Below are 25,602 nucleotides of genomic sequence, written 5' to 3'. Positions count from 1 at the left end.
AAATATCTTGCAAGTATTTTCCCCCATTCTGAAGGTTGTATCTTCACACTGTTGATTATTTCCTTTCCTCTGCAAAAGCTTCTTGTTTTGATATAATTGTATTTGTTTATTTTTGCTTTTGTTGTTTGTGTTTTGGGGTCTTATATAAAAGATCATTTTGAATAAGAAGTGTTTTGAAATGTTTCCCCTATGCTTTCTTGTAGAAGTTTTGTAGGTTCCAGCATTACATTAAGGTCTTTGATATGGTTTGAATTAACTTTTGTAACCATTGAAAGATAGAGGTCAGGTTTCATCATTTTGCATTTAGATACCAGTTTTCATAGCACCATTTATTGAGTAGTCTGTCAATTGTCTAGTGTACTTTTTTTGTGTTTTGTCAAATGGCAGATTTTTCTTAATGTGTGGATTTATTTCTGGGTTTTATCCCAGAAATTCATTTGTCTATATGTTGGTTTTCATATCAGCACAATGATGTTTTAGTTACTACAGCTACATACTATGTTTTGAGGTCAGGTATTGTGATATCTCCTGCTTTGTTACTTTTGCTCAAGGTTAATTTGGCTATTAGGGAAAACATTACAATTCTATATTAATTTTAAATTTTATTATTTAATTTTAAGTTGTTTTTTTATATTTGCAAGGAATGTCTTTTGTATTTTGATATAGCTTGCATTAAACCTGTAAGTCACTTTGGGTAGTATGGACATTTAAACAATATTAATGTTTCAAATCCATGAACATGGGATTTCTATTCATTTTTGTGTCCTCTTCAATTATATTCATCAGTATTTTGCAATTTTCATAGTTCATATAATTAATTTTCTTGCTTTAATTTATTCCTAATACTTTATAAATATATTGGGATTGGGGTTATTTTCTTGATTTCTTTCTTAGCAAGTTTATTATTGGTTTATAAAATGCTACTGATTTTTTAATGTTGATTTTGTAGCATAGAATTTTACTGAATTTGTTAATCAGTTCTAGTAGTCTTCCTTTCTTTCTTTCTTTCTTTCTTTCTTTCTTTCTTTCTTTCTTTCTTTCTTTCTTTCTTTCTTTCTTTCTTTCTTTTTCTTATTTTGTGGTACTGGGGTTAGACTCAGGGCCTGATGACTGGTGGGCAAGTACTCTATCATTGATCTATATCCTAGTTTTTTGGTGAATGTTTGTTTTTTTCTTTATATAGAATCAGATCTTCTATAAAGTGGCGTAATTTGACTTCCTTCTTTGCTGATTGAACGCTTTTTCTTTCTCTAGCCTTATTGCGTTGGCGAAGACTTCCAATATCCTACTGAATAAGAATGGTGAAAGTAGACATCCTTTCCTATTCTTGATATTAGAGGAAATGATTTAAGCTTTTCTGGTTCAGTTTGATGTTGATGGTGGGTTTGTCATATATAATCTTTATTGTATTGAAAAGTTCTGCTTCTTGAATTACCTCATTTATTAAATATTTTTATTATAAAACAATGTTCAATTTTATGAAATAATTTTTATATCTATGGAGATGATCATGATTATTATCCATTCTATTGTGGTGATATGTTTAGTGATTTGGGTATTTTGAGACATTTTAGCATGCAGGGCACACATTTCACTTGAGCATAATGTATAATATTTTTAATATGCTATTGGATGTGGTTTCCTACTCTTTTCAGAATATTTGCATCATAGTTCATCAGAGATATTGGTCTAAATTTTTTCCATGTCTGGTTTTAGTATCAGTGTAATTCTGGCTTTGTAAAATATGTTTTGAAGTATTCTCTCCATTTAATTTTTTAAAACATTGTTTGAGAAGCACTAAATGTTTGGTAAAATTAATTAGGGAAGCCATCTAGTCTTGGGCTTTTTTTTTCTTGAGAGACTCTATTACTCATTTTTACTCTATTTCTATTTTCTATGTTGTCATGGTCCAATTTCATAGGTTGTATGTGTCCAGAAATATATTCACTTCTTTAGGTTTTCTAATTTGTTGGCATAAAAGATCTAAAGACCCTCTATATTTCTGTGGTATCAGTTGTAATATATCCTTTTTTGAATATTTTCTCTTTCTTTTTTGGTTAGTTTATATAAATCACTATTGACTTTAGTTGTCATTTCAAAAAACTATTCTTTTCATCAGTATTCCGTATTATTTTCAGTTTCTATTTTGTTTATATCCACTCTGATCTTGATTTTCCCTTTCCATCTACTACTTTTGGGTTTATTTGTTTCCTATATTCCTAGGTCACTGAGATGCTTCTTGAAATTGTCTGTATACACACTTATTTCTGTATTGTTCTTTCTTAGTACAGTTTTTGCTGTATCCCACAGGTTTTGCTATGTTTTATTTCCATGTTAATTCAGGTCAAGAAAAAGTTTAAAAAATTTTAAAATTTCTTTATTGACCAACTAGTTATTTAAGAGCATATTATTTAATTTTCACGTATTTGTACAATTTACAAATTTATTTTTTATTTTAATTTCTGAATTTATTTTACCATAGTAAAAAAAGACACTTGATATAATTACAAATCAATTTCATTTATTGAGACTTGTCTTGTGACCTGACATGTGATTTATCCTCAAGAATGTTTCATGTGCTCATGACCAGAATGTTTATTTTATAGGTGTTGGCTTAAGTATTCTGTGAGAACTGTTAACAAATTTTTGTTTGTAGTATGGTTTATAACCAGTGTTTCTTTGTTAATATTTTTTCTGGATTATCTGGCAATTGATGAAAGTAGGATGTTTAATTCTTCTCCCTTTAAATCAATATTTGTTGTATGTGTTAACCCTCTTGCAAGAATTTTACAGCTCTGCTTTACCTTTTACTTCCTAATGCCACAGCATCTCAGTCAGTCAGAGAAGGTCTGGTATAATCTTATGGAGTTTCAGTAATACACCAAAAATCTCCTTGTATATCTCATTCCTTTTTTTTGTACTAGGGATTGAACCACTGAGTCACATCCTCAATATTTTTATTTTTTTTTTCTTTTAAGGCATTGTCTCACTGTGTTGCTTAGGGCCTCAATAAGTTGCTGAGAATGCCTTTGAACTTGTGATGCTCTGGCTTTAGCCTCCAGAGCCACTGGGATTATGGGCATACACAACCATACCTGACTCAATCCTTTTAAAAATGTTTAATCAACTGCTTATTAGCCCCAACAGATATTATTACCTCAGGCAACTGAGAAGTTAAATAATTATTGTTTATTTTTTTCAGAAAATACCCTGGATATGGAGCTGTTATAAAATAACAAGTTCTGAATTAGGTCAAATAAAGACAAAGTGTGATAATGAAAATTTCAAAAGAACCTAGTCAGGACAAATAGTGACAATCCTATGGAAATAGGGTTGCTGGGGTAGCTCCAAGCTTGTTATTCCCTCTTCTGGGGCTGGTATGATTTTCACAGCTATCCTAATCTTTTGGTAGTTGACTTTCAAGGTTACTGAGGAACTGAGGTGAGGGGGATAGCAATATAGCTTGTTAATATATCACAATATTCAGTGTTCAGAGTAATGTTGTTTTCCCCAAATAATCTTTGTATTTTGGAAGACATATATCAATTTGAAAATTTTGTAATGCTTATCTTGAAAATACTTTCTACTGTTCTCATTTTGTTTTTGGAGCAATGAAATTGTAGAGGCTCTTACTGTGTGACTGAGATTGGCTTTGCACCATTTGCATTTAAAATGATTATCAACATATTGAATTAAAATCTTCCATCTTTGTAATTATTTTTAATTCATTACATTTGTCCCATGTTTCTTTTTCACCTCTGTTTTGCCTTTAAGGAGATTATTTAAAGAGAATATTTTATGTGATTCTATTTATTTCTTCTCTTGTGTCATTTATAGTTATTTTTTAAAAATTTAATGGTTTTCCCTAGGGTTGATGATGTACATTTTAAAGTAATCTATATTTACTTTAAACTAATACTTTGTTTCTTCTTAGTTAGTACAGATACCTTTTAAAATAGTATTCCCAATTCTTCTCTTGCAATCTTCTTATCATTGCTATTATTCTCCTATTAATGGCTGTCATCACTTAATATGCTGTTACTATTGTCCCCTAAACAACCATTTATCATTTAGATCAATAAATACCTTTAAAAGTAGATTTTTTAATATTATGCATTCCTTATCCACACTTTGTCTTTTTCCTTTTATGTGGATCTAAGCTTCTAACCTATAGAAATATTTAAAATATTTCTCATAAAACAGACTTTGCATTGAATTTCATTGCTATTGTTTTTCTGATAAGGTGCTTATTTTTCCTTGAATTTTGAAGAATAATATCATTGTAGATAACATTCTAATATGACAGAGTTTATTCACTTCTTTGCTTTGAAAGTTTCCCTCCAGATTCTATTTTCTTGAATTGTTTCTGACAATAAATTTTCTATTTTTCATTTTATTTCTCCTCTATATGTAAATTATATGGCTTCAATAATGTTTGTGCCCCCAACAGTCCATTATAGCTAAAGACTTGATTCCCAGGGTAACACTTTGGGGAAGTAGTAGAATCCTTGAAATGTGGGCCTTAATGTAAGGTCCTTATGTCATTGGGGGCATGAGACATTTTTCGTGTGACCCCATTGGTAATTCTTATGAAATGATTGTTACAAAAGCCTGAGTTTGATCTCACTAAGCTTTCTCTGTTCCTTTGGCCTTGGACTGAGAAATGCACCATTGGTTTCTGTGGTTCTGAGGCCTTTGGAATGAACTGAACTATGTTATTGGCCTCTCATGTTCTTCAGGTTACAGATGTTCTATTGTGAGATTTCTCAGTCTCTATGGTTGTGTGTGCCAATTACCCTAATAAGTAACATTTTTACCTATCTATCTATCTATCTATCTATCTATCTATATCTATATCTATATCTATATCTATCTATCCATCCATGAATCCTTTTGGATCTGTCTGGAGAACCACAACTAATACACCTTTAATTGAAATTGCCCTAACTTTGTGGTTTGACAGGTCAGATAAGTTCTTGATATTTCATTTTACAAAGTAACTTGGTGGCCTATGTTAAGCATTCACTTTCTAAGGTGCAGTAGCAGTCCTAGGGGTATCTCAGAAAGAATAGTTATATGAGGATGATGGCATGCCTTGATCGAAATATCTAAAGGGTTTTGCTGTAATTCACCTCTAAGTGTTTTCCAAAGACTACAAAAAGCATCCCTACCTTCTAGTGACACTTCAAAAACCGTTGGGTCTGTTGAATAATGCGGCTCAAATAGCAGCTCGAAGCAAAAACACCTCACTTATTACAAGCCTTCCTCCTATCTTGTCTCCATTTAAAACTAGCAGCTATTTGGGTTACTGGGTAAAAAAGCCAGAATAATAAGCTTAAATGAGGAATATGTTTCCTTTAAAATCTAAATAGGCTTGCTAGGTGCTGTGCTTCTTTTACCACTTAAGAGCTTTTGATATGCCCCATGTCACTGGACCCCTAGAAATTTCAGTGAGATAGAAGTCATCTGAATTTTAGTAAGATGTATTTCCCAATCTCTGACATGCAAATATCTTACCAATAAGTCTGGAGTTGTTTCATTTCTCACTAAGTCAAATTATCCTAATGTCATCAATATAATGGGTTATCATATTAACTTGTGGAAGGGAAAGGTGATTGAGATAACTACAAAATAAATTCTGGCATAGAGCAGGGGAGTTGATATACCCTTGAAATAGAATAAAGGTGCACTTCTGTCCTTACCAGCTGAAGGCATACTGCTTCAGGTGGGCCTTATGGACAGGGACAGTAAAAAAGGCATTTGCCAGATCAGTAGCTATATATCAGGTAACAAGGGATATGTTAATTTGCTCAAACAATGAAACTACATCTGGTAGAGAAGCTGCAATTGAAATCACCAATTAGTTGGACTTATGATAATCCACTGTCACTCTCCAAGATTCATCTGTTTTCTGCATAGGCCAAATGGGGATGTAGTAGGAATTATCATCCCTTCATCTTTTAAGTCTATGATGGTAGCACTGATCTCAACAATCCCTACAGGAATATGGTACTCATGTTGATTTACCATTTCCCTAAGTAGAAATAATTCTAATGGCTTTCTTTGGGCCATTCTCACAAAAATAGCCCTCTCTCCCTGGGTCAAGGAACCAATATGGTGAACATACCAACTTCTGAGTACATATATTCCAATTATACATGCTGAAACTGGGAAAATAGCCACAGGGCTGGCTTCAGAGAAACACTGGTCTCATGGTTAGATGGACCTAAGCTAAAACTTCATAAGCCCCTTTAAGAATAAGGGCCTTTAAGAAGCCCCTTTAAGAAGAAGGGCTATAGTGATACTTAGTGTCTCTCAGAGCCAATGTCAATTCAATGCCAGTGCCCAGGATTTTTTGAAAGGTTTGATTATTTTCTTTTCCTAGGTCACATTTCCCCTAATAAAAGGGTATAGGTTCTTTGGGAATGCCTGGTACAAAGATGAACTATATAAATCAACAGTAGAGATCCAGAGTCCTTTCTCAAGGGGAAAGGGCCCTTCTTCCTGTGAAGGGGTTTGGGGTCAGTAAACTAGCTCAGGTGTGGAAACTGATTCAGGAGCTATAATGAGTTTTTTGTTTGTTTATTTGTTTGTTTTTATAATATTTGTTAGAGTTTATCTGGCATTTTACTGCTTATATAGATCAATTAAAAAATTAGTAGAATTATATATTTCATTTCTGGGAACACTGTGATTAACTAGCCAGCATCATATGTCTGCACTAGTCCTATGATTCTGATTGTTCCTTTGACTTTGCTAGTATGGTAACTACACCTGTGTTGCCTTTGGTGACTGAGTACCCCCACTTTGCCTCTGCCACTCCAAGATCCAATTACTCCCACTACATTTAACTTTCTTAATTCAGGAGTTATAGTTCCCACTAGAAGTTCTGGCCTACATAATGATCATAAATCTAGCTTGTTACAGATGCATGGACTCTCCTCACCAATGTATTTCTCAAAGTATTGGTGAATGATATGTCCTCTGGACTCTACTTGTGTGAATGAGAAGGTCTTACATGAAAAATACACTCTAACTTTCTATTCTCTAAGCTTTTGAATCTCTTCCTCTATGTTAAACCAAATGATATCAGGAATTTGAAAAATGCTCATAGTGGGCCATTTTGGGATGCATAATTCAGTCAACCAAACAACATAAAATTTTAAAGCCCTTTATAACTCCCCATGTTTTAATTATCCACTTGCCCAGGTTTTTTCCTTCCAGAGAAAGCAATGTTTATACCAGTGGACACATCAATAATATTGATCATGAATTTCAGTCTGCCATCAGTCACTTTTGAGTCCCATACCTCTGAGTCAACAGGCCAAGGAGGGATTGAAGGTGGTAGCTGGGGTAATTGATCTGGAAGACCAAGAATTCCAAAATGGAAATAAGAAAAAGTATATCCAGGATACAGGAAATCCTTTAGAGTATCTTTTACTATTACCATGCACTATGGTTAAAGTCAACAGGAAATTAGAAAAACCCAATCCAGGCGGTACTATTAATGTCCTAGATTCTTCAGGAATGAATGTTTTGCTCACTTCACCATGTTAAGAAACATGAAAAGCTTTAGGGGATCTCTGGAAGCAAAAGTAATACAAAACAGATAGTAGAAAACAGTAGTAATACTGGCTCTGAATAATTATGGAAACAAGAACTGTAATTATTATGAGTATTTTCTCTTTGTTTTATTGTGAATAAATTTGTGTTAATGTGCATACATTAAGCAAATCTTTGTTTCCTTTCCTCTCCTATCCCATTATCATGTGGCATATAATATATTTACTTTATGTCATTGTTTAAGCATTATTAATTTTACCTTATTCTATTTAAGTTGTAGGGTATCAGGAAAAAAGACAAATGTAACTCAAGGGCTTTATCTCTTTTTCTGAGAAAGAAATAGTGTAATTCCAGTAATACACAAAATATTTATGTTAGTAGGATTATGACCTTCTTATTATTATCTTTATTTAGAGATTAAGTACAGTTTACAGAGATTTATAGAAATACATTGTTGACAATGGGTGGACTTTGGTGGTTAATTTAATTGTCAACTTGACTAGGCAAAGAGATGCTCAGATGCCTGGTAAAATATTACGACTTGATATATCTGTGAAAGTATTAAGAGAAGAGATTATTATGAGTTATAAAGTAGTACTATACTCAGCAATGTAGCTGTGCATTGTTGTGGGCCTAACTAGAATGAAATGATGAAGGGAGGATATATTATCTCTCTCTTCTTGAGTTAGGATATCATTTTATGGCCTTCATTAATCACAGCCTCTGGACCTTGGGCCTTTATTATTCAGGAGCCTCTCTGGTTGTCAGGCCTTCAAATTTGGACTGATTACATAACTGGCTTTACTGGTTATCTGGCTTGTAAATGGCCAATCTTGGAACAACTCAGCCTACATAATCACATAAGCCTATTCTCATAATAAATCTTCCTCTCTTATTTTTTGTCTCTGCTATAGTTTGGATCTAGAATGTCCCCATTAGGCCCATATGTTAAAGGCTTATTTCTCAGCTTGGCAGCTACTGGAAGGTGGTAGAAATCTTTTAAGAGGAAGGTTCTAGTAGGAGGTATTAGGTCATTGGAGTCATACCCCTGAAGGAGATTGTGGAACACCATTCTTTCTCCTTCACACTTGACCATGAAGTGAATTATTGTTATTTACCACGTACTCCATCTATGAAATTCTGTGCCACCATAGGCACAAAGTACTGGGACAAACAATCATGAAATAAAATCTCAAAAACTATGAAACCAAATAAATATTTCTCTTTTATAAGTTGTTTATCTCAGGTTTCTTGGTACTATAACTGAAATCTAATGCAGAAATTGGTATCAAGAAAGTGGTGTCATTGTTGTAACTATACCTGGGATGGTGTGGAAAATACTTTGTATTACAGAAGTTTAAAAACTTTTTGGAGGAGTGGGCTATAAAAAGCCTAGAATGTGTAAGTAGTTTAACAGGTGATTCATGTAGGGACTCACAATCTCATAATGTTGATAGAAAAGTAACTGTAAATACCTGCTTGATGAGGTTCCAGATGGAATTAGATATTCTATTAGAAACTGTATAGATTCTGAGATAGGAATTTGGGGATACAGAAAAAAAAGTATACTGAAGCTTAAAAAAGAAGTACCCATGAGCTTTGGAATGCAGGAAACACTCATGACCATTGAAATGAAAAATAAGCAGCTTCTGAGCAATCCAGCTCATGTCCTTGGCCCATACTCTTGAGCCATGTCCTTGCCTACAAAAAGTAACATGGTATGGGTAAAACTGTTGCAAAATTATGTGACTCCACCTTGACTCCTCCTCTAGTTAGTCCCTTGCTACTCTCCCTCTACGAATACTAACATCCCCAAACAATGAGTTGCTATCACTCCCTCTGGAGGATGGTCCACATTCTCCCTTAAATGTGTACTCCTTGCTTTAAAGCCCTGAAGGTTTCTGACTCTGAACATGGCTGGCATTTTCCCTTAAATGTGTACCCCAAAAGACATCTCTCCCTTGAGATAACCCATATTCTCCCTTGAATGTGTATTTGCTTCCCTAAATTAATCTGTCTGTGTCTCTAAGCGGTACATTCTAAAATTCTTTTTCATCACATATACCAAGAACCCTATCATCTAGTCTAGATTCCCCTTTCTTGGAACTCCTCTGGTGACAGAAGCTGTCCCTATTATACTCTAGCAAATGATTTTTCTATATAATGTCTATGGCTTGAAAATTTGGGAGAAATAAAGTTCAAAAGTGATGTATTAGTTTATACAGTGGAAGAAATTTCAATTCAGTAAAACATCCAAGCAGGGATATGGGTATTACTGGCTGCTTTTGCTAAATTTATAGTGAGAATTAGGAGCAAAGACCAAAGAGGACAGATTTAAAAGTTGGCAAATTGTTGAGAAAAAGGTAATCATTAAAGGTGTGGCCAAAGAGAGTGTGGAGATTAACTCCATTAAAAAGAAACCAAGCACTTTTTACCATGGCTATAGGAAAGTGCATTTTAGGAATTGACAGCACAAAACCCATGATAGCCATAAAGGTGTAAAAGTACACATTTTTTTCAAACATATTCCAGGAAAGAATCTTTTTTGAGAGCCCTGGTTTGTCCTTTCTACCCCAGAATGCTTTGGGTATCATTTCCCCACGGTTAATTGAAGACAGCAAGACCTTCAGAGATCACTTCAGATGTGGTTCAAGTGAGCCTCAGTACAGCTTATGCTAGCAACAGATCTTAGAATTATCCATTCTATGTGGTGCTGGTTTTACAGGCATGCAAAATGTAAGAGTTATTGGGTCATGGAGACTTATATTGCAAATTTAAAGGAAAACCTAAAAATCCAGGTACTATGTGGCAAGGTCTCAGTTCCAGTAAACTGTCCTTCACAGTATGATATATGGAGAAATGAGACTGAAGCCAAAGCTGCCTTGGAAACCCCAGGAAGCTAGAGATGCCAGGAATGTCAAATGTCTGCTGAGGGAAGCTGTAGGCAGCAAGTAGACAAACCATGAGAGTGATCATGTGAACTACAACCATGAAGGTCATAATTTCAGGGCTTCTCAAGCCCTTGAGAGCCCATATCCTGCCACAATGTGCCCCAGATTTAGGGCACTGAGACTTAGGATTTAAAGTTTGCCCTGCTGGGTTTCTGTTTTGGTTTGGTCTGATCCTTTCTTTCTATTTCCTTATTCCTCCCTTTTGGAATATAAAGGTTCACCCTGTATCATCATGTTTTACTTTGGGGGTTTTATGGGGGCTCACAGCTGTGTTTGCCTTAAGTCTAAGAGGAAACTTTGACCTTTGACTTTTGAGCAATGCTGGAACAGTTCAGACTTTGTGGACTCTTGGGGGAGATTAACTAAATTAGTTTTATATTGTGAAGTGGGCATGAACCTATTGGGGGATAAAGGTAGAAAATTCATATGTTCAAGAATTCTTTTTCTCAGCTAGGTGATACTGAAAATTGATGAAAAGTTTTTTTTTTTTTTTGCTTGTTTTTTGTTTTGTTTTGTTTTGTTTGTTTTGACTAGGAATTGAACCCAGGGGCACTTTACCACTGAGCTACATCCCCAGACTTTTTAAAATTTATACTGAGATATGGCCTGTATAAGTTGCTGAGGGTCTTGCCAAGTTGTTGAGGCTTGCCTTGAACATTGAATCCTCCTATCTTAACCTTCTGAGTCACTTGGATTGCAGGTGTGCATCACTGTGCCTGGAAATGGAAACTTGTAAGATATAGTACCCAGTGAGAGACTACTAGGTATATGTCCTCAAAGGGGATTGTGGGATGCCAGTGTTGTCTTTTCTATTTTGTGCCAGCCATAGAGTGAATGGGCTACTCTGTCACATGCTTCTGCCATAGTATAATTTTTCACTGCAAGTTCAAAGCAATGAGGCCAAGCTACTATAGACTTAAATTTCCTAAAGTGTCAGCCTAAATAAACCTTTCCTCTTTTAAGTTTATTACCTCAAATGTTTTGTTAGAGTAATATAAGCTAACACAGTCCATCTCTCTAATCCTATGTGTGTGTGTGTGTGTGTGTGTGTGTATGTATACATGTACCTATATACATCCTGTTGGTTATATTTCCCTGTAGAATCCTGATTACTATAGATAAAAAATGATAAGGACCAAATTTTTCACTGTTAGAGTAGAAAGTCACATGTTTGGGAGACATGAATTATTTATGTCATAGTGAATTATAGTTAGACATATCAGTACCAAGTCATGCTTACCTTAATACAGGTATAAATTAACACATTTAAAAATAATTATAGATCGTGTGTGTGTGTGTGTGTGTGTGTGTGCACATATATTCTAAGCTCTGTTAGCTTAGATGGCTTAGATGCAATGACACCCTCATAGCAATGAGAACACCGAGTACCCTGATTGTGTTTTCTAATACCAGTCTCCAATTAAATTGATCAGAGCTCCATGAAGAATTGCTGATTCTGGGATTAGGTTATACAATATACAGTTTGCCTCTGGAACATCTTTTAATGTCAGAAAATAAGGGAAAAAGATGATAGAAGTATGTCAAAGGAGAACATGATTCAACTGAAAGAGCTACTAGTACCCATAGTTGCAAAAACTTGAATAATACCATATTAAAGCAATATAGGATTATAATCTGAAGTATTAAATAAATTTCCACAATCATGCCTAGAAATGTCTATATAGATATTTTGTCCTTATGAAATTGGACCATAAATCCTCACTCTATAAATTTGGGCTTTGAATATCAACTTTGTTCCAAACTTGGAAACTTGTAAGATATAGTATCTAGTGAGAGACTACTAGGTATATGTCCTCAAAGGGGATTGTGGGATGCCAGTGTCTTCTTTTCTATTTTGGATTGGAAAGATTGGAAAGGGCGTAAAAGGGGGTAAAAGGTATAGATTGGAAAGGGGGTAAAAGGTAGCTTCGGAGTGGAAAAATCTGAAAACCAGTCAACATCAAGAGTTGAAAATCATGTTCAAAGTATGCACCTTTGAGATGATATGATGAAAATGGCACTTTATTTTTGACATTTTCCTTAAAAAGCTCATAACCTTAGTCTAATCCTGAACATTTTAAGGTCATACACTAGCTCCAAAAATTACTCAACCATAACTACTGAAACCACATAGGCAACTTAGGAACTGGAAAACAGATCTGAAGCAACAATATAGAACACACCATTAACACTATTTTTTTTAATGGTGGTGCTGGAGAAACCAATAGGAGATACAGTGGGAAGTTCTACCATATGTGTGAATTGGGGTTCAGGAAAGGGAACAGAGAAATAATAAGTGCATCATACTTGAAGAAGTAAATGCCAATATTCTTCTAATATCAACATACGATAAAAATCAACATTAAAAATATTTTAAATGCAAGTAAGATAAACATAAAGAAAATATCATCTAGATATAATAGAAAAAAAAATTTAAAGCAAAAGACAAAGAAAAATCTCATAAAATTTTTCAGATAAAAAGAATGTCCTCAAAAAATCCATTATAGGATGTAAAATGATTTGTCAGTGGTGATATTGAAAGGATTACTAAATTAAAAAAAAAAACTTAAAGCAATAAAAGAAGAGAAACTAGAGTTATAAATATTATCCAATTTTTAAATTAATATTATCAGACAAATAGCAGACTATCAATAACCATTAGAATTTCATTAAGTGAAATACTAAAGATTTTCTTCAGGAAAAAAACAATGATCCCAAGTAGAAGTCCAGAGAGGCAGGACGGAATGGCATGCAACAAGTAACCTAAATGTTTTGAAAAAATTACCTGAATAATAATAAAATAATAATATATAATGTATATATGTGTGTATGACTGTATGTATGAGTACATGTGTATGTCCAGAGGAAACCAGTTTCAGTATTCTATGAGTCTTCTGAATGTAGAGTCACATAGGATGTATTTAATTTCTCTAGAAATAATGTGACAACTTGGGTGAATTATCTTTTACTAAAGATCTCACCTGATTCTAGGAATCCAAGGTTTTTTACTTTAAGGTCAATTACAAGGGCACTCTTTGCAGAGTACATCCCAAATTCCTCATTCTCAGAGGAAAAACAAACATAAACCACATTGTTCAATTTATGTAATTACACCTGTATCATTTAGAATAAGTAATATGTTAATGTAGGAACTGTTTTGTAGTCAAGTTCCCAGATGCCAACCAATGCCCAATGTAACAAACCATTATTTTTTAAGGATAGCAGCCTCAGGCCTACTATGTTAACTCTTTCAGCATGTTGTTTATAAGAAACACTGAAAAATGAATGAGATTATAAAAACCCAATATTAGAAAAAAAGCAAATTAATCACACATAAAGAAAATAGAAATATTTTCAGATACAGATTTTTATCTGTATATAGTATTTTTATTTATTTATTTTATAGTAAAAAAATACAGAAGATCAACATAGGAAATAATTCTTTGAAAGAATAATAAAATCAGTACACCTATGCCTATAATGATAAGTAAAATGTTTAAATGATTGAACAAAGAACAAATATTGAAAAGGGGATCATTCATTTTAATATTGGAAATTAATTTTCCCTTTTTGATTAGTACATATTAATTATACAGAATGATAAGTTTCATTGTGGGGTATCACACTTGCACATTATATACTCTGATCATTTCCAATCCCTCATTATCCCTTTTCTTTCTCACACTCCTTTTCCCCTTATCCCCTTCCTAAAATGGGGGACATTCTTAAAATTCTATGTGCAGGACCTGGGCCTGTAGCTCAGTGGTAGAGTGCCTTCGTTGCTCATGTGAGGCACTGGGTTCAACCTTCAACACCACATAAAAATAAATAAATAAAGATACAGTGTCCATCTACAACTAAAAAATATTTTGAAAATTCTATGTACATTAGAAAAATCAGCAGGAATTATCTTGAACTACTTTATACCATAAAATTAGAAATAGAGATAACAGACTAATTCCTAATAAAGTTCCATAAAAGGAAATAAAATTTGAGACTAGTTCTATAACTATTTAAGACATTAATTTGATAATTAAAGACCCTTCTAAAGAGCAACTTCAGGTCAAGATGGTTTTAATAGTTAAATATACCAAACATTTCACAATGAAATAATGGCAATTTTGCCATAAAACTATCTTACTCATGAATATAAGTGCAAAAATTATAACTAATATCTTAACATAACAAAGTGAATGGTATAAAAATAAATAATGCATTATAGTTAATTTGAATTCATTTCAAAATGAAAAAAAACAGTTTAAAAAATGAACATTTCTCTGTTTTACTACATTGGCAGAACAAAAAGAAAAATAATATGATCATTACAACAGACAAATAAAAATTTGATGTTTTGTGTACTATTACAGTGAAAACTTATTTTAACTAGGAAGAGAAATATCTGTTTATTTTTTTAGTTGTAGATAATCAGAATACCTTTATTTTATTTATTCATTTTTATGTGTTGCTGAGGATCCAACCAGTGCCTCACACATGCTAGGAAAGTATTCTATGACTGAGCAACATTCCCAGCCCTAAAGAGAAACTTCTTAATCCAATAAGATATATGTACAAAATAGCCAATAGCCATTGTTACACATAATTATGAAATGATGAAAGATTTTCCACTAGAATGACAAAGATGTACACTATCCTCACTTTCATCTGATATTGAGCTGGAAGTCCCACCTATGTAAAAATCCAAAATTGTAAAAAATACAAAATTGTAGAAATATCAAAATTTAAATGATCATGAAATAAAAGTATTTACTTTAATATAATTAAAATGTAATCTGAATATGATGTGCTTGTGTACAAAGAAGATCCAAAAGAATATTAAGATAAATTACTGGAGTTAAGGAATGAAGAGTAATAAGCATGCTGATAAACCTATACATGTACTTATTTGAAATATACTCACATTATAGATGATAGAGGTAAATAGATGTAAGAAACTTGGAGGGAAAAGAAAATACATCAAGTTATTGGAAGTATGGTACAAGGGAAACATGGAATTGAAAGAAAAACTCATGCAAATAGATATAATGGTCTCTGGCACACAGCAATAGCCTCAGTGTATACCACCTAGTAGGGATTCAAAAAATGTTCCTTGAATGAATTAATGACTGAATGTTCAGCTACTCAGCTATATAACCATAAGTCCTTATACTTGTCCTCATAATGACTACATTGGTAACAGAGCCTGAAACAAGTTTATAAGTTATGAATAATGACTCCAGAGTCAAATATTATTGGACAGCAAAGACAGGCACTCAGAATTGTCATTTTTGGAGAAAGATTGTAATCCAACTTGAATCCTTAGAATTGATATTTAAATTTAAGAATAAATAATACATTTTCCAATTTTAATTCTCTATTGAAGATATTACTAATATTGTTTCTTTGTCATACTAATTTATTCAGTTATTTGGACTTATGCATGCAGGTTCATTAGAATAGATGGAGACATTTCAACCTTTTACTTCACTGACTACATTGACCAATCTGGACTGGAAATTTGATATTGTTTACAGACTCTTGGTTTTTACAACAAATAAAAAAAACACTAAACATGCTCAAATGTACTATGATTTAAAAATGATTTTATATCCTGTAGTTAATGTATAGCATCTTATCAAGTTAGAAGTTAAAATAATTGATAAGGAAAGTTGTTAAATTTGGTTAACACTTTTATTCATGAAATTATGGATACAATCCCTACAGTATGATCTCTAATAGCAGTCTTTTGGATTTCACAAGAAACTAAAAGTTAATACTCCCTTGAGGAATTCAGTCTACAGTGTAAAAGAAACATAATATGACAATGATGTTTGACAATAATGTATCCAAGAAAATGTTTTTATCTTTAAATATTTACACATTAGAAGTTAAAAAGTATTATGTGAAATTATACTTTCTCCCTACTTAGCATTATTATTTGACCTTAAGAGGTGCTATAAACTTAATAGCTCCTTTAATGTGCCATACAAGATCAATTTTGTTTGCTCCATGTGACTCTATTTCATTTGAGACCATATCCAATTTTACATTTTAAAATGAACTTCAGGTTTATAGTTGAAGAGTCAGTAGAACTATGCACACATTTAGTGCTACCAATGATACCCTCTGCATAATTTATTTTTACCAAAGTTTTGGGAAAATGTTGAATTTATTTACTGCTCACATCAAGAGACTATATTTTAAATCGCTAACCTAATTTAAGGGACCTTATGAAATAATGCCGTTAAAACTACTACTAGAAATGAGGTTTATTCTTTTGAGGCCAGATTTAGACCTTCTCACACTAAGATTTGAGCTAGAAAACAAAAAGAGAAAGGTTAGTAAGCAAGCTTTGATTAAAAAAATTTGGCAGGTTTTTCAGATTGGAATTAAGCCAAGAGGCCAGCAGCTGTATTTATCCTTGGCTGAGCAAGTTAAGCGCTGGAGCACACAAGCTGAGAACTGTGGTTTGTACAGCAGGGAGAGTGAGGCAGAATCACAGCTAATTAGAATTCCTGTAGGCTTTATCAACAGGTCTGCAAAATACAGTAATTAAGGTATGACTGTGAAAACATGTCACTTTGATGTTTTGGAGATGATGTAAACTAGTTTAAAATTACTCAGTTCAAAAACAATCACTTAAAATCTTCTTTAAAATGATACATGGAATCTATCTTTGACTACTGTGATTTTTGTAATTACTACAATCAAAGCCAAGTTTAATTAAATTTCTCAATAAAAAGTATGATGGGATCACGTACTAATTTGCTTTTGTGCAGATGCTTTCTAGACCAACTAGGAGCAGATGGAATAAAATATATCAATATCTAAGATTTTAAAAATCTCAAAATCTGTCTGCCTATGTGAGAGATAGGGAAATTGTCATTGCGGATATAATTTCATGTTTAACATACCTGAAAGTCAGAGTCCTTTTTTGTTAACAGAATTCAAGAAATGTATTCATAAATAATAATTTTATTCTTAGGTCATGATCATAAAGTGAATCAAAAAAGTGAGAGGGGAAATACTTCCAAAACATGCCTCTCTTTTTAAATGCTATTGTGAGCCAGATTTGATCAAATATCTGACAGAAGTGACTGAGTTGACACCCTGCTCTTATCTTATGCTTTTGCAGTGAGGGGGAAGATGGCAGTAGGACAAAGGAAGAATGATCATGCTTTCATTTATTTAAAAAATATCTTTTATTCGTTGGATTAAACCGGCTGAAATCATTAATGTAAATTTTTTAAAAAATAAATCTCCCATAGATCATACTTGTGTGTGTGTATGAGTATGTACATGTGTGTATGCTTACACATGAAAGAGCAAAGAGCAGTTGATGACATCTGTCGGAGAAAAGAAATAACAAGTTCTAGTTAAGTTCAAATGACATTTTTGCATTTATTTGTTTTAATTTGTAAAAGACATGATGGAACCTACTCTTGTTTGAAATGCAAATTACATATAAAATACAGGTATATTATTACCATTGGAAAGTACTACAGAAGTAAGAATGCTAACTCAGGGTAATTGTCATAACTGTAAACATTTTAGCCTGAATTAGTAAATGTTACACATCATGTTATCTACAAAGTGCATTACTATGTGTTTTTTACTATAAAAACACTCATAATGCAGAAAGTGAAATATGTCTCAAAAATGAATGCCTATTCACATTTTTTACAATCACAACTAGTTCATATACAACTGAGAAAATTTAAAAATATATATATTTGGGGGCTGGGGTTGTGGCTCAATGGTAGAGCACTCACCTAGCGCGTGAGAGGTGCTGAGTTCGATCCTCAGCACCATATAAAAATAAATAGATAAAATAAAAGTATTGTGTCCAGCTACAACTAAAAAATATTTTAAATATATGTGTATATATGTACATATATGTGTAATATATATGTATATATGTACATACATGTATATATATGTATATATGTACATACATGTATATATATGTATATATGTACATACATGTATATATATATATATATATATATATATTTCCCCAAAGTGCCTTTTGCCATCTATCATTAAAGCCAAATTAAACAAGTCTGAATTTTTCTAATTTGCCTTAATTGTAAAGTTTTATTTTGCAACAACATGTATTAATTTATATGATTATGCAAGTAAGGCAGTCTTATAAGACAATATCTGGAATGAATAAGCAATAAAAACTATCATCTATATATTTTTTTTTTAGTAGTTGGGATTTAACCCAGGGGTACTAACCACTGAGCTACATCCCTAGCCCTTCATTTTTTTTTTTTTTTTATTTTGAGACAGCGTCTCACTAAGTTGCTTAAGCCCTTGCTAAATTGCTGAGTCTGGCTTTGAACTTGTGATCCTTCTGCCTTAGCCCCCTGAGTTGCTGGGATAGTAAATGTGAGAAATGGCACCCAGAACCTACAATCTTTTTAACCAAATTTTCTTTAGAGTGTGTTCTCCCTTCCATCTTACCACCTCTTTTTCAGTATGCACTTATCAGAATGATGATAATTCACACACTGAGTTGTGCTAATATTTTTAAATAATGTATATATGATGGGAAATAATATATATTCTCTATACTTTGATAGAGAATAATCTCTACATATTTAATTATATTAGACTGAGTTTATTCTGCTTGAAGTATGTATTCTTAATAATATTGTTCCTGATATTTATGGATTTAAGGGGATTTTGTTAAAATTTCTGTCATGTTATATTTTAATTCTACCAATTTTAGTTTGAAATTTTAAAAAACATTAAGTTTGTAATTATTCATTTTCTTAGTGGATTGTCTCACTTTTCTTTCTGTTAATGATGTTAGTGATGTTTTCATTTTGTCTCAATATTACTATGGGTTATATTACTTTGGATTAGTAACATACACACACACACACAAATACCTTTTTCTACCTTTTTACTACACTATTGCATTGTAGGTGTGTTTATTTTAATTACCAGGTATCTCTGTATTTTTATGTATGAGTCTACTCTGTTTATATTTATTATAGTGTTTGCTATTTTCCTTAAATATTCTTTGTGTCTTTCTTATCAATTCCCCTATGGTTATTTTCTTGGTATTTGTACATTATATTTTTATTATATAAGTTGTAATTCTTAATACCTAACAGGTATTCATAACAAATGTTATGCATTTTTCCTTAAAAAGTCTCCATTTAATCAGTATTTTAAGTTCGTCTTGATTAGAAATTGGGAAACACTAACTTTCTTCTATATCACTTCTCATCTTTTCATTTTTCACACTATTAAATTTTATTAAAACCTAATTTTCTTTCTTCAACAAATTTTTTTATGTATGTATACCTTTGTGTATGTTTGTATAAATATATTTGCTATCACTATTATAAAAGTTTTCCAACATAATTTAGAATTTTCATTGGTTATCATAGATTTTTTTTATCCACCCTTTCCTTCAATATTTTCTTTCTTCTTACAGAAATACACTCTTTCATCATCCACTGAATTGTAAAACCTCATTATTGAACAATCATTTCACCTCAATAAAAATAATTTACTTAGAAATAGTAGCAATTTCTAGATTCAATAATTCACCAAATTCTGTCTATTTGACAAGAATGTATTTAATAAGATACAAATTGAGGAATTTTTGAAATGTATGCACCTATGTAATTAGCAAAAGTCCCTCAAAATCTAGAATATTTTAATAATTCTAGAAATATTCCAATAATTCCAAAAACTCCTCATAACCCCTATAGTCAATTTCCATCCAACTATAAGAAAGAACTACTTTTTTCTATCATCCCTAATGAGTTTGCCTCTCCTAGACATTTATAAAATGGATTAATCCTGTAGTTTGTGTCCAACTTCTTGTGTTAAATACATCTACAGGAGTCATCTTTGCTGTTACAAGTATCAGTAATTTGTTCTTTCATTGTATGACAATACTACAGTTTGTCATTCTATTATCCTGTGAATGAGCCCTTGAGACGTTCCAAATATTTTTCTACTGTGAATAAAGTCTTTTTGTAAACATGTGGGTTGTGTGTGTGTGTGTGTGTGTGTGTGTGTTTCTCTTGGGTAAATTCCTATAAAGTGATATTTCTGCCTATGTGCACAGTGGTTTTATGTTTTAACTTCACAAGAAAATACAAGATACTATTTCAAACTGGTTCAGCCATTTTAATTCCCACCTGTGATATGTGAGAATATAAATGTTCCACATCCCCACCAGCATTTGTTTTTCAATTCCATTATATGATTGTACATATTCCTCTAGAAGAGTATAGCTTTGACCTTTAGATTTAGAAATAAAATTTTTCTGGAATTATTTTTATGTATGGTACGAGGAAAGGCACTTAATTATTTTTTCTCAAGTGATTATTAAGCTATTCTGTCAGAATGCTTTTGAAGGGCTTTCCTATCCTCCACTGAATACCTTTAGTACCTTTGCTGAATATAAATTGACCACAAATATACATGTACTTTCATAAACTCTGTATTATAACCCAATAACTAGTTACCATATGAGTACTGGTTAGTCAAAAAATCAAAAGCTAGTAAACAATGATGTGTTAATGTACTTTTATATGGATTATGAAGAATACATAAGTTAGTATCCTTCTAAATAAAACACAGACCAGTAAGAATGGTGATCATTTTGGACAATGCTCATTAGGATTGTAATAAAACAACAAGAATGTACATGATAACTGGCTATTCAACATCATTGTGGATATTAGCTAATATACAGTGGGTAGAAAACAGAAGATATAACTTTTGAGTATATGCCTTTCTCTGTTGCAAGGCCAAGCATATTCTGATAAAGGATTTATATTCAGAATATATAAAGACTTTTACTGAGAAATCTAAGATTAACAAAGAAAAAAATATATGTGTATATGAGAATAAGGGGCTTAGCAAATTAACTAGATACAAAGTTAATATGTTAAAATCAATATTCCTTTCATGAAACAGTAATAAGCTGTTATAAATCTGAGAAAAATTGTATTTATACCATATAAGACTTTTAATAAGAAATAGGTCAAACTTAATGAAAAAACAAGAAAAGATTGTTTTATATTCCAAGCAACTAATTTTAGGAATTACTAGCCATGATATAACCTTTTCATAAAGTAATGAAATTTTACTAATGCATACAATTAATAAAATATAACAATTGAGTATTAGTTCACATCTTTTTTTTGCAACTTTAATCATTTTTTGTATGTGTGTGTGAATTAATTTCCTTGTCATTATTAAGGGCAAATATGTTATCTAGAAAGTTAAAGTGTGCAAGAGTAAATGTGGTGCTGTGCATTTTATCCATTTTGGATTTTCCATGAGAATCCTTGCTTCAATAAATTATGTCATATAATGACAGTTATATGAAATTTGGTAACACAATAATTGAACTCTTAAGCCATTTTTGAACACCAGATTTTTTTTCTAGAAATATACACTGGATAAACACAATGCATGTCAAATATGTTTACTATATATTACTGGTTGAATTGTGTCGCCTTCAAAATCATATTTGAATTCTGAACTCCCAGTACCTCATAATGTTATTTGTAAATAGGGAAAATGCAGATGAAATTAAGATTGAATCATTAGGATGGGTCAAAATATGGTATGAAATAGCACTAAGAAGAAATGAAACAGGCCAACATATTGATTTTACACTTTGGTATCCAGAACTTTGAGTCAATAAATTTCTCTTGTTTAAGTTGCTCTATTGTTTTTATAGCAATCCTGACAAACAAGTACACTATATATGACATGTAATTAAACAATATATGCTTCATAGAACATGCAATGTTTCAAAATGTATTCTTAATGACTAACTGCAAATGCAGTAAATTCGCAACGTTAGGACCACAGAATAGCAAATTCAGTTTTAAGGTCAACAAGAGTACAGAAGATGAGTCAAATGTAGTAAGGGGAGCCACAGAACTCTGATTCATACATTGGAATAGTACAGGTTGTGTGAGGCACATATTCCTAGGGGAAAGGCAGAATGGTGTACAGAGGACCACCTGACATACCTGTCTTCAGTTGTGGATGCCATATAGAAGACACAATGTCTTTATTTTCATGTGGTGCTGAAGATCGAACTCAGTGCCTCACACATGCTAGGCAAGCACTCTACCACAGTTACAACCCCAGGCCCAATGATGCCTTTTTTATTTGGGCCTGGCTTGTCGCTCCAGCCGGTGGGACTTCCTTACAGCATTCTAACAGTAGAGAAAAATCAAGTTTGCCACACTGAGAAATTCCTAGTGTATAGTTTCTGTGAACTGACTTCATTCAGCTCCCACTTATTTTCTGGAAACCTTGAGAACTTATTTGTCATTATGATAAGACAAATATATTTAATTTCTAAGGTGGTTTAAATAATATATTGATAAAATACATTGACTTCTCTCTAGTCCTTTTACTCTAACCCTTCAGCAGATGTTAAACCTCATGGCTACATTTAAAAATGTTTAGAAGATTCCACATTACTCTATATAGCTTTACCCTTTTCTACCCCTCTCAATCATTTGCAGTGGTTTTCTAACTTTGTAGACTTGCCTGGGGGACTGCTGGAAGGAGTTATGAAGGAAAGCCTGATAATGCAGAACTGTGGAATCTTAACCTTGAAATCCCCAGAAACTGCACTTTTGTTTATTTTACATGTTGCTATTTCATTTAATTTTTCTTTTAATAAAAGATAAGTTTCTAATGCTAAAGGTTTTGAAAAATGCTTATGTATTACAACTGCCTTCATCTTAATGGTAAGAAAACTGAGTTTAAGTGAGGCAAAATTACATTGATAAGGGCATACACTTATTTAGTGCTGATCTAGAACTAGAACACAGATAATCTGGCTCCTAGCAATCTCCAGATGGCTATTTTACACAGGACTAAATTAAAATATGAATCTTAAGTTAGTCATATTTTAATTGTGTAGTTAACAAGGTAAGATTGATGTGAATATTAAATCAACTAATCATGACTCCATATGTTTTAACCAGCCAATAAGACTTATAAACCTATTTGTAAGTCTCTGAGTTTTGAGATGTATGTTGGTAAAGCAAAGGAAATACAAACTTTTCTCTCCAGCACATCTAGGTGGATTTGGATCCCGATTCTATCACATACTAGCATTATAATTTGGCATGATTGTTAAACTTTCTGAGTTGCATTTACTTATCTGGAAAATGGGTATAACAATATCATCTTGCAAGTGGGGGTTGTATAGGAATTAAATATTTGAAAGTGCCTAGTATAGATGATTGCTCTGGCCCCATAGTTTCTACAAGGAGAAAAGAGAACCAGAGTCAGACATTCAGCTTCCTAATATTCTGAGATGTTTTCCAGGATAACCACTTTAGTCTTAGTTCACAGAACACTAGGGGGAAATGACATGGCTAGATTACCTTGAGCAGGTAGAAACAAAGAAAGTAGGTAACCAGTGCACAGATCTTAGTAGTAGCGTTGTGCTCTTTCTAACTATGTCACCAGGTTATGGATGTCAGCTAATCACATACCCCACTCACAAAGCTGAGTTGATTAGCTTCAAAAGCATCAGGGAAAATACAACCTACCTTGAGTCACTAGATAGCTAGTCTCCCCATCCACTTTCTGAACCCACCCCAATGATTTCAACCATGCAGGAAGATACCTATCTCTGTCCATTTCAGAAAAACAAAGAGACTAGCCTGGCTTAACACACAAAGTTTAACAGTGGTTCCGCTCAGCAAAATATTTTTGCCTAACTGGGGAGACTCCTGTTTCTGGAGATTTCAGAGAAGAAAAGGGGATGTAGCTCTGATCAGTCCCAAAATCTATATGGGCAGCACCATATAGGGAGATTTTCATCTTTATGGATTTTGGAGAAGAATAGGAGTTGGACAGGTGTGACTCAGAAAATTAAGCAGTGGCTCCCCTTAGCCTCAAAGCCCCAAAACAACTTATCTAGAAAGGGAGACTTCTACCTCAGCATTTCAGAGAAGTGGAAGAGCTAAATCTAGATTTAATTGATCCAAGTTCTAGGTATATGCTGTTTACTAGAGATTCAAGATAGTTTTAAGGACATACACAGTGAAAAAGCCCACATGAACAGAATGGAAAAAGAACAGAGATAATTATACTTATGCAGATATAAGTAAAAATACAATTGAGGTAAAAATTTTAAAAAAGATGAAGAGAGATATTATTCAATAATAAAGGGGTCAATTTATCAAAGAATATAGAAATCATAAATACATATGCACCTCAAATTAAAGCACATAAATATGTAAAACAGATATTGAAGGACCTAAAAGAAGAAATGAATTGCAACACAATAATAGTGAAAGTCTTCAATATCCTACTATTAATAATCGATAGATCATCCATACAGAAAAATAATAAGAAAACATTTGACTTGTATTATACTGTTAAAAACAATGGATATAACATACATACAGAAAAATCCAACTAAAAATATATGATTCCCTTAAACAGTATGAAGTTACCTTCTTTATCCATTTTCACTAACTTTGGTTTGATGTCCACTTTATCTGATATGAGGATGGAAGCCCCTGCTTGTTTTACATGACCTATATTAGTGGTATGTTTTTTTTCCATCCTTTTACCTTCAGTGTGTGTATATCTTTTCCAATGAGTCTCTTGAAAGCAGCATATACTCGGGCATTTTTTAAAAATCCAATCTGCCAGTCTATGTCTTTTAATTGATGAGTTTAGGAAACTAACCTTAAGGGTTATTACTGAAATATGGTTTGTATTCACAGTCATTTTGTTTTGTTTTGTTTTGTTTTTAAACTTGACTTGATTTCTCCTTTGATTAGTTTTTCCTTTAGTATAGTTCCTCCCTTTGCTGGTTTTCATTATTGTTTTTCATTTCCTCCTCAATAAATATTTTGCTGAGAATATTCTACTCTTTCTAGTTGTAAATTCTTTTAACTTTTGTTTATCATGAAAGGTTTTTATTTCACCATCAAATCTGAAGCTTAATTTTGTTGGATATAAGATTTTTGGTTGGCATCCATTTTCGTTCAGAGCTTGATATATGTTGTTCTAGGACCTCCTAGCTTTGAGGGTCTAGGTTGAGAAATCTGCTGAGATC

This window comes from Ictidomys tridecemlineatus, chromosome X (assembly GCF_052094955.1).
Source record: "Ictidomys tridecemlineatus isolate mIctTri1 chromosome X, mIctTri1.hap1, whole genome shotgun sequence".
In the NCBI taxonomy this organism is placed as follows: Eukaryota; Metazoa; Chordata; class Mammalia; order Rodentia; family Sciuridae; genus Ictidomys; species Ictidomys tridecemlineatus.
This window is presented reverse-complemented; position numbering follows the sequence as displayed.